The sequence below is a fragment of the Camelus dromedarius genome, chromosome 36 (assembly GCF_036321535.1).
Source record: "Camelus dromedarius isolate mCamDro1 chromosome 36, mCamDro1.pat, whole genome shotgun sequence".
Taxonomy (NCBI): domain Eukaryota; kingdom Metazoa; phylum Chordata; class Mammalia; order Artiodactyla; family Camelidae; genus Camelus; species Camelus dromedarius.
The window spans coordinates 2,309,558-2,320,910 of record NC_087471.1 but is presented as its reverse complement, the minus strand read 5'-3'; the positions used below and the strand labels follow the sequence as shown (position 1 = coordinate 2,320,910).

Below are 11,353 nucleotides of genomic sequence, written 5' to 3'. Positions count from 1 at the left end.
ATTCCCCAGTAAATTAGGCTGGTCGGTCACCCTAAATTCAGATGTAAATGATACCTGGTTAGTATCAAATGCTGGAGAGAGGAGAGCCCAGCTGCAGATCAAGGTCTTAGCGGGGGAAGGTGGGGGGCTGAGTCAGAGCTCAAGAGAAGGACCTCTTCGTGGTGATGGAGAAGCAGAAAGGAGGCGTGTGTACTTGGGCAACCCTGCAGTGATGGAAAGTGGTAGGAAATGGGGGGAGTTTATTCATCTTTTCTCTGTGAGATTGCAGGACATGAGGTCATTTCCTGGGTCTGAGCAGGGAGAGGAGGAGGCAGAAGGTCTGAGGAAAGCAGAAAAGGTCTGCAGTCATCTCCTGACAGGAAAGAACAAGAACTTTTCAGGGACCCACCTGAAGTTGGATTTGGTGACACATAGTCATTCTCTTGAAGTTGACTTCACTCCTTCCCCAAACTCCAGGGAAATGGCAAGAACAGGGACACGTTTCTAGAGGTGTTAACCCACCAAGACAAAGGGGACGGGAGAGGAACAGTCACCCAAGGATGAGAGAATCAGCAAACTGAGTGTGAGAGGAACTGACCTTGCAGAGTGGAGGTGGCTGTCCCACAGGTGCCTGCAGAAGGGAGTTCTGTGAAAAAGGACTCAGTTTCCACCCTGCAGACACCAGGAGACTCAGGACCAATAATAGGAACGCGGAGGTAACAATTCCTGCCCCAGCACCAGGATGCCTGCAGGACGCTTCTCTGGAAAAACTCAGAGGAAGGCTTTCGTATCTTCCTATTTGCTGTACCTTGTGTGGTTTACTGCATGTAATCCCGATGGAGAGTCTGGGAGGGGTGTTTCTACAAAGGAAATTTGGGGTGCCGCTACACAGAAAAATAGAAATAGGAATGCATACCGGGTAGAAAACACCCATCTATCAGCAGGTCTGGTATTCAAGCTAGACCTAAGGAAAGAGAAGGAGAAACCACACAAGGCTTTGGGTAGAGGGAAAAGCATGTTCTGGGCAGAGGGAACAGCATGTGCAAAGGCCCTGGGGTGGGAACGAGATTAAAATATTTAAAAACTGAAGGAAGATTAATGTTGCTGATGCCTAAGGAACAAGAAGTGTGAGATGAATTTAAGAGACAGAAGGAACCAGGGTTTTGTAGACCCTTGTGGATCACAGATAGTGTGGTTTCTTCCCTAAGTGTGATGAGAAGTCACTGAAGCAGGTTTGACCAGAATCTATTTTTATTCTATATGGAGAGTTAGGGTGTTGGGAAGATGAAAGCGGCTTGGACTAAGATGATGGCATGGGGGTGGAAGGACATGGCTAGATGGGTGATGCGTTTTGGCGGCCTTCCTGCTGTACCTCAGTTCCTCTATAATCTGTCATCACCCAACAGCTTGGAGGGTCTCCTTAAGCTATTAATCAGGTAATATTTGTTGAATGAATAAAGTTCTGATGGACAGATGCTTTACTGATCAGGTAATTGAACAAAAAGTGCCATAATATTGTTTAACTTAATGTAATAAGCACTCAGTGTAGAATTTACATACGAAGCAACTGAGGCCCAGAGAGGTCAAGTGATTTGCCCGAGGCCACACAGCTGATCAATGGCACAGCGGTTCCAAAAACACGCTCTCAATCACATACTCTCCTGCCTCTCTTTATATCCTGGGTTCAGCCATTTCGACAAATGGAAAATAAATGATGTTCTTTAAAAACCGAAGCACACTGGGTACTGAGTCATTTGTAAGAAAGAACCGAGGAAGAGGTTTATAAAGGAGGCCGGGCTGAGAACTAAGATTCGAGTGCAAAATTTCAAAGGACATTTTTAAGCAACGAAACGTCTACGATTGTATTCAGGAAATTACAGCAATAGGCCAATTGCAACAGCTTGCAGCAACAAGCCAAGATAAGGTGACTAAGTTTAAGCGAAAAAATAACAGTATGCAGATCGGGCCGGCAAGAGGCAGACAGTAAGTGCCAGAGGCAGCAACTGCAGGTGTTCATCAGGAGAGAAGTCGCCCGTCTCAGGGTTGCCTGGCAGGTGCTGGTCTCGCAGACAAGGCAACCTTGGCGCGGAAAGTTAATCACCCTAAGCCAGGAGCAGCAGCTCCTCTAGAAGAAGGTGCAATGCTGCTTTAAAATGCCAATGCATTCTCTGATTCTGGTTTTAGAATTCAGAAATACGGCCTCGGGAAATAATACAGCCCCTCCCATTTAGACTTGGGACCAGTGAGCCCCAGGTTTTGTATCTGTCAGCCAGTGGGCTCGAAGCTCCTTTTGGCTTTCCTGGGGGTCAGTCACCTTGCTGCCACGCTGACATGTCAAATGGCTGAATTGGAGGTTTGCAGGTTTGCATGGCATTGCTCGTTGTGTTCATTTTTCAAAACACAAGTCTTTCGTGATATCTGTCTCTTGTCGAATGATGTTGAACTTTGAAGTGCATATAATCAAAAAGTAAAAACTTTGCCCACATGGACTCCTGTATTTTTAGCCCAGAAATGACCACCATGAACAACTGGGTGTGCCTCCCTCCAGATTTCCTTCAGACATGATACACATCTTCTGTCTTTAGAAATAAGTGGCATCACCTTACGTATGTGGGTCTACTTTTGATTTGCTCTGTTATTGCCCTCTTTCAACGTCAATATGAATAGAGTTGCTTCTTTTTAATAGTTGCTTAATAGCCCATTGTATGAAGGTATCATCGTTTATTTAACTAATGGCCCACTGATGGCCCCTGAAAGCTGTTTCTAATTATTCTTCTGACAAATAACTCTACAGTCAATCTCCTTGCGTCACGTGTCTTGGCTCGTGTATGTGATTATTTCGGTGGGACAGATTCTGAGAGATGTGTGGCTAGTTCTGTGAGACAAATTCTAGGAGGGCTGTTGTAGATTAAAAGGCGGGAGCATGTTCATAGCTGATACATACTGTCAAAATTCACTTTTAAAATTGTATTCCCTGACCTTTCTGCCAACAATGAATACTGTCACTCTTCTGTCGTTGCCAGTTGGATAAGTAAAAAATTCTCATTTTAATGCTATTTCCTCCATTATTAATGAAGCTGTTCATGTCTCCATATGCTTCAAAGTCATTTGCATTTGATTTTTTCAAAAATCAGTTATTCATATCTTTTGCTTATCTTACCATTGGGCACTGATCTTTTTTTGTGGATTTATAAGAACTCAACATATTTAAAATATAAACCTACAATCTAGAATAAAAATTTTAAATATTTCCCACAACTTTTTGCTTTCAACTTCAATTGGGGTGTCCTTTATCAAACAAAAGCTGATTGCTTTTCCCTGAATTAAATGTTTATCTTCTTTTTTTATAGCTTCTGGGTTTCATGTTATGCCCTACCCCAAGGATATAAATCTATTCTCTCATATTTTGTTTTAGTAGTCCTATGTGTAGTTTTAACACTTAAATCTTAAGTCATGTGAGAATATTTTTATGTCCAGAACAAGGTGAAGGAATAATCAGTGATCTCAGTATGATGCACTTTCCCATTACAGGTATCAGTTCTCTTAACCACCACGTTACCTGCCTTCTTCTATTTGGGGCGATTAGAAAGCTAAAGAAAACATCGTCTAGACTCCCCCAGAACTGAGGTTCTGGAAGCAGACGATGCTCCATTATTTAGATACTCATGAGCGGTTTGGAAGGCAGAAGAGAGCCATCTCCCTGGGACTCTTGAGTGTTGCCGTTAGTGAGGGAGCTCGGAAAATGTGAGGCTTTCTCGCATCAGGTGCTCCAGCGTCCACCTGCCAGCTTTCCGGGAATCAGAAAGCAATGGTATAAAGAAGCTGTGGTATAGCTATACAGTGGAATATTACTCAGCCATAAAAAAGAATGAAACAATGCCTTTTGCAGCAACATAAATGGACCTAGAGATTATCATATTAAGTGAAGTAAGCCAGAGAAAAACAAATATCATATGATATCCCTTACATGTGGAATCTGAAAAAAAAAAGATGCAAAGGAACTTATTTACTCATAGACTCACAGAGATAGAAAACAAATTTATGGTTACCAGAGGGGTAGGAGGGGAAGGGATAAATTAGGAGATTGGGATTTGCAGATACTGACTACTACACATAAAATAGATAAACAGCAAGGTCCTACTGTCTAGCACAAGGAACTATATTCAATATCTTGTAATAACCTATGATAAAAAAGAATATACACATGTGTATATATGTTTCATATATATGTGTATGTATGTATATGTACATATATGTATATATATATAAAACTGGATCACTATGCTGTACACAAGAAACTAACACATTCTAAATCAACTATACTTCAACTTAAAAAAAAAGCAGTGATGACACGGACAGCTTCTCAATGTGACTTATTCGCAGACCAAGCTCTGGGTACCACAGTCCGGTTTCCTGAATGTGAGAGGCAGGTGCAGAGACACGGCTTCTCGTCTCTGGCCTAGCTTCAGCCACGACCTCACCAGGGGCTCCCGCAGAATCCGCCCTGTTTGTGCTGAGTCGTCCCAGGAGATCCAGCCCTGACAATGCTCCTGCTGCCCTTCCAACAGAGTTGCAAATATCTAATTTCCTGCATTAAATCACCTTCTGCCCAAAACACCAAGGGCAACTTTTATTTCCTGCTCTCGACCCTGACTGACACGCTCTTGGGTTTAAATGAGCTTATGTATCACACACGGCTTTACACTGATATGTGAGTCTGTTTCCTGAATTTCAGCTCTAGTTTGTTGATCAATTTGTTTTTCAGTGATGCCACAGTGTTTTAATTGCTCCTGCTCCGATGTCTGGTTTCATAAGTCAAATAAGTTCACTGCATTTATTCTTCTTTTTCAAAGTCAGTTCAGTGATTTTGGGATATTTATCCATCCAATGGAACAGGAGAATCAACTTTTCAGGGTTCTCAAAATATCCATTGGAATTTTGGTTAATTTGGGCATAATCATCATCTCTATAACATGGACCATTTTAATCCAGAAATGTGTTCAACCTCCTCACTTACATGTCTCTTTTCATGTCATTATTCAGTGTTTAATCGTTTTCTTTACATACATCAGCCTGCACCTTTCTATTAGACGTAGTATTAATTATTTAATATTCTTTTATTATGAATAAGACGCTTTTCCCAGTTATATTTTGAATATATTTAAATATATTTTAAAATATAATAAAAAGAGTAACATTGATTAAGCACTTTCTAGGCACCGGAAATGTTATTCACATTATGCTTTAAGCGTTATTCAGATACAAATGAAAATCTGTAAGCCATAAAATACTCACTCAACGGTAGCTTTAAAAAAATCCTGATTTATTTTCCACACTCTCTGGAAGCCTGGAGGTGGCAGACAGTCGCTTACTTTGATCTTTTCCTCTGTGGGCCAATGGGTGCATTGCATCCTTTTTTTTTTTTTTTTAAAGCAAGAGGAGAGGAAAAGAAGAGGCACCTGTGACCTCTTCTATCTCTCTGGCTGGAATGCTGTCAAATAGCCACCCTACCTCCAAGGATGTCCGTGGAAGTATGTGGCACTTGCAAATCCCAAAATAGACAAGGACTAGAGGGATGAGTTTGGAACTCATCAGTGAGTCAGACACATTACCTCCTGTTGGTGACATCCTTCCCAGCACTTCTGAGGGCAGCAGAGTCATCCTCCCAAGGTTACTGTCGCAGTTGTGAATGGTGGCACGCACGCTTCTAGCTGCTGTATTATAAATAGTCATAGTAAGGATGCTTTTTCCTCCTGTCTCATTGCTCATGGCTGATGTCAAATAATCATGGTTATTCTTGTTTATTTCCCACTTTAAAAGGGAAGGCTTTCTTGCTTCACTGTTAAGTAAATGATTAAACGTGTCCTGAAAACGAATACTCTTCAAATATTCAATAGCAAAAATGGATATTTTTCAGCACCAAAAAAGTGTTCTTTCTAGTCTGTACTTTAAAACGTTTTCCTTTTCTGACAACAAATATCTGTGTTTCTGACTAGCCTTCAGCAAAGGTACCAAAGGCATATCATACGCAAAAAGAGTGTTGGGGAGGACTTGCCCGACACTTTCCGGGCAAACCTCAAGCCTTTTTTTTTTTTTCCCCAGCTCCACCTACTTACAGAAGCATCAGCGCCTGACAAGAAACTAAACAACGTCGCTCGGATATACGGGAGAGGAGACTTCTGGTCCTGTGAGAGAGGTAAGGAAAGCGGAGAGCAATCTCCCTGCAAGACTTTAATCACTGGTTTTCTCTGTTTGCTACTTTCCATGAGCTATATATTATCAGGAACCCACCTTTGAGAATATCGCGGCATCTTCTACCGTTTCTGGAAGAGAAAAAAAAACTGGCTGGCTGGGTCTGGGTTTCTGAGAAATGGGGATCTGAGTCAAAGCTCATGTGTGAAGGTTTTCTTGGGAGGTACAACCCTAGCACTGCAAAAGCTGGGGGGAAAGGGAGGCAGAAAAGTAGGGAAAGGGGTAGGAGGTGACGTGTCACCAAGCTGACTGCCGCTTCCCACGCAAATGCGGCCCGTGTTCAGTGATGTGGACACCATGCTGCTAAACTTGTGGGTTCCACGCCATCTCTTGCCTCCCACCGATCAGAATTCACCCCAGGGTGCGCCAGCTCCTCTGCACTTTGGGGCTGTGTTATCTGCCCTAGAGGCAGCTCTGGGAAGGGCAGGCACCCAGCTTCTGTGCTCGCCTGAGTTCCTAAGTGATGGAAACCCTAGTGTCTGCAGGACCTGCCAGGTCAGACCCCGTGCGTGGAGGGAGTCGGATGAAGCCAGCCACACCCCCACGGAGGGCTGGAGACAGCCGGTCGGTGGGGTGGGAAAAGTGAAGGTGTCCCAGACAGGGCCTCTCCACGGGGCAAGCAACCAAGACCTGGAGTAGCTGAGGCCCAGGGAATCCAGGAGCCCACACTGGGACCTGTGTAACAGCTGTGGATATCTTCTTGATATTAGGAAAAAAGTTATATGTAGCAGGGTCGTGGGGCAGCATGAGCCCCAGTTTGGGAACCACCCACAGGTGGCCGGGGGCAACAGGGTCAAGATGCAGCGCATCCCAAGTGAGAACAGTGCCTGGAGGCTGAAGCCAGGTGGGTCTCAGTTTCCTTTAACCCAGTTCTGCGCTGCACTGTCTCAAGCCGGGCTGCGTCCCCATGTGGGGTGAAGGCACGCGGTGTGGAACCGTTCAGGATGGTGGGTTCCAGTGTGGCTCCGAGCTCTCAGGCTCTGAAGTCCAGCCTGAGTCCGACTGCTGGTCCCAACACCGCTCACCTCTTCATGGGGTGGCAAGGGAATAAAATGCCTTAAAACAGGTGACATCTGCCAATCAGCACAGGCACGCTGCGATGCCTTAGAGGTCTGTCTTATTACTGTGGCCTTGAGAGGGACCAAGCACAGGGACCGCATTCACAAAGCATCGCTCTGGTGGTCAGCACCGTGTAGGCGTGCCGTACACCTTAGCTCCTGCTTAGGTGTGGGGCCTCTTTCAAGAATTTTCAGCTCTCTTAAAATATCTTTTCCTTCTTCTGGGTTAATCAATCAAAATATGATTAAACTTAGGGATAAAATAATAGAGATACTATACATAGTTAATAAATCCAAAATTGCTGATTGCTTTTATTAGTGGTAAAAATAACTCTGGAAATCAGAAAAACTCAGTTTGGGTTAAATTCATAACATTGGCTTGCTTTTAGATTCTACAGATGAGTGATATCATATGGTATTTTTCTTTCTCTTTCTGGCTCACTTCACTTAAACTGACGATCTCCAGGTCCATCCATTATTTTATTCTTTTTTATGGCTGAGTAGTATTTCATTATATATATATAATATATATATATATATATATATTATATATATATATATACATATACCACAACTTCTTCATCCAGACATCTGTCGATGGACATTTAGGTTGTTTCCATGTCTTGGTTATTGTAAATAGTGCTGCTGTGAACATTGGGGGGCAGGTGTCTTTTCGAATTAGAGTTCCCTGGACACAACTGAACTTATTTACAAACCAGAAATAGACTCACAGACATAGAAAACAAACTCATGGTTGCCAGCGAGGAAAGTGGGTATAAACTGGGAGTTTGAGATTTGCAGATACTAACTACTATGTATAAAATAGATAAGCGACAAGTTTATATTTTATAGCACAGGGAACTTTATTCCACATCTTATAGTAACCTATAATGAAAAAAAATGTGAAAAGGAATATATGTATGTACATGCATGACTGAAGCATCGGGCTGCACACCAGAAATTGATATAACATTGTAAACTGACTATACATCAATTTAAAAAAATGGAAAAAAAGGTGGCTTGCTTTGTTGACTGGAGCAAATGGTGGCAGAGTTTCACACTACATGTATCCTGGAGGTTAAAAAGTGCATTACATTCTTTCTCACCGCTTCTACCTTACTGATACCTGAGAAGCTGTTTATTGAAAGCCGTATTCCTACAAATTACATTACTGTTGGTTTTCTGATGCAGTATATATTAACTTTGATATGGCTAATAACTAATGATTAAATAGTCATCATTCCAAAAAAGAACAAAGGATTTTCAGCTCCGGGAAAGTAAACCAACTTCGGGCACCAGGATTTTACCCTTACAGGGACACATGTCTTGGTGAGCGCAGGATGTCTGGGAGCCATATGTCCACAGGGAGACCTCCTTCCTGCCCTAATGGTGGCGCCTGTGCTCACCCTCCAGGAACCAGACAGCTTCCTTCCCTGGAGCAGAGCGGGAGCATCTCACCGGAGACCCCATGTGGGAGGGAGGCCCCCAGCTCCAAACCCCAGGACGTCTGTTGTCTGGCACTCCCTGGTGGTCCGGGGTGATCAGCCTCCCCTGGCCCCACTCCTCTGCCCCTCTCCTGCCCGCCGGGCAATGACTTGGCGAGGCCTGTCTCCTCCGGGTCCACTGTGGCGCCTCCCAGGTGCCCGCCTTCCCATGCTTTGCCACCTCAGTGCTTCACGCCTGGATGAGTAACCCATTTCCAGTTTCCTCCCATCTGAGTTCACCCTGCTTGCCACCCCGGCTGGTGCTCAGAGCGAACATCCAGCCCTTTGTCTGGGGTTGGGGAGGTGGGATATAGCTGAGCGGCAGAGCGCATGCTTAGCACGCACAAGGTCCTGGGTTCAATCCCCGGTCCCTCGTACCTCTGTTAAAAAAAAAAAAAATACTGCAGCCAGGTCTGAATGTCTGAGAGCCCGGAGGGCCTATCCTGGGAGCAGTGAGGCCCGAGGGTACAATGTCACTACCACACTACTTTCTACAGGAGGAAACTGAGGCACCGAGGTTTCACGTGACCTACCCAGGTCCTCAAGCGTGAGTTAGAGACTCACGGAATCCAGGCCAAGGTCTGGAGACCAGGTTTCCAGCCTCTACCCCACATTGATTCCTCGTGTGTGCCATTTTGCGTGAAAATGTGTTTGAAACAATGTGTCACACCTGGTTCCTCCCATCTGCCTGTAAGATGCACAAGCCTCCTTGGTGTGAGCACTCGGGGTGAGCGCTCGGGGCGCCCCAGCCTGGACCCGGTCTGCCGTCCTCTCCGGCTCTCCCGCGGCCAGACTTCTCACACCCTGGGCTCCCGTCAAGCTGTCCCCTGGCCTCGCGCTCCCCAGGCCTCCCTCCATCGCCGACTTCCGGGCCTCGGATAGGCAACTCCTGCCGTTCAGTATCCTCTGACCTGTCTGTCAAAAGGCCACCCATCTTTACAAACTCTGGTCGCATTCCACCTCTTTCAGGAAGCGTTTCCGTCTCCCTTCAGGGGGTGTGGGTCTCCTTCCGGGGAAACCCTCTTGGCACACAGTCTTGACTTCGAATGACAGTGATGCATTGTGATGCAATTGATGTGATGGTTCTAACCCTCGCACTGACCTCTGGGCACTCAACTCCAGGCCCTTGATCAGGAAATGTGCATGAAACAGGAGAGTGAATACATGAGCTCATGGTCTAGGGCAGGCCCAGGACCTCACTCGACTTGTCCAGGAGTGCCTCAATAAATGATGCTCGATCAGTGGAAAAATTACAGAACTTCTATCCCCGTCCGCCTCTGGCATGCTCTCTTAAAGACACAGGCAATCACTTGTTCACCTACATTGAATGAGGCACTGACAGTCCCTCAGAATTCGTTGCCCACATGCAATTAATAGGGGCACACACTCTGTACACATACACAATGCTCACAGACACAGGGTCCCACATGCACACGCACACACATCTTTGGTGGATACTGTTTCCCTGATGCAGGTTGAGTTCTGATTGGGTTAATAGTAACAATTCCTAGCCCGTATCACTCTCTCATATTGGACATTTTCCCAAGCAGTTAGTAGATCTTGGCTCAGTTTATCCTCGGAAAAACTTGTTGAGATTGATACTAGTATTATCAATGGTTACCAGAAGTTTCCCAGCTGAGGCAGAACGCAGTTTAGGAAAGTATCTTGCCCCAGCTAGACAGCCTGTGAGCGGTGGGGCTGGGACACGGACACACCGCTGTCTGCTCCTCGCCCCAGCGCTCTGTGACCTGTTCGTCTGGGTGATGGGTTAACAGCCTGCTTCCCTGTAGTCCCAACAGGACGTCGACACAGCAGAACCCTCCACAGACATGTGTGTGCTGCTTGAGAAGGCGGTCACCCAGCAGAAGCTGAACTAACCCCTCAGGCACTTCTGCCGAGTTGCTCAGAGCCTGTTAAACTGGAAGTTTCTCAGAAGACCAGAAATGTGGTCAAGCACCCAATTTCCGGGCTTCTCAGTGCATTTACCAAACTGATAACATTCACTCTAAACGTCTTGCTGAAACAAACCAGACCTGCAGAGGACAATTTCTGCCTGGAAATCCCTCAGTGCGTACGTTTCACGGTGTGATTTCCTCCTGTGCACGTTGCAGTTAGGCACAGTAGAGGTCATAGGTGAGCCAGCGTTTCCCTGCAAATGCCAGGTTTTCAGCGTCCCCTTTCTGCACGGTGTGCCTGCAGCCTAGGCTGCAGAATCACCCGATTGCAATGCCAGAAGGAATGCTATGGAGAATCCGGTTCAGCTCCCTAGGCTCTCAGATGAAGGAAGAAGGTTCAGAGAGAAGGAACGATGCCCTTAATGGGTTTGGGGTAAGGAGTGCACTAGAACCCCAGCCTCCTGAGTTGCAGTCAGACCTCTTTCCAGTGAACTACCCTGCGGGTGACTTTGCAGAAATGTTTAGATAAGGTTTGTCTCCGTGGCTGGAGCTGCGTTGCAATGTGGACATGCCACCTCTTATTCTTAGTAAAATGACTTTTGTTAGAACACATGTCACAATTTCGTATTTCACACACTGGTAACCCTGCTAGCCGGGCCCCAGTTGCCAGCTAGCTGCTGCCACA

General features: G+C 45.5%; 1 long non-coding RNA gene across 1 annotated transcript; it reads left to right on the top strand.

The window, feature by feature from the left end:
* Positions 1-242: 242 nt before the first annotated feature.
* Positions 243-11,256, top strand: LOC135320071 (uncharacterized). The gene is made up of 3 exons (XR_010379227.1): positions 243-695; positions 6,082-6,175; positions 10,564-11,256. It is a non-coding gene; the product is annotated as an uncharacterized LOC135320071 (long non-coding RNA).
* Positions 11,257-11,353: the final 97 nt, after the last annotated feature.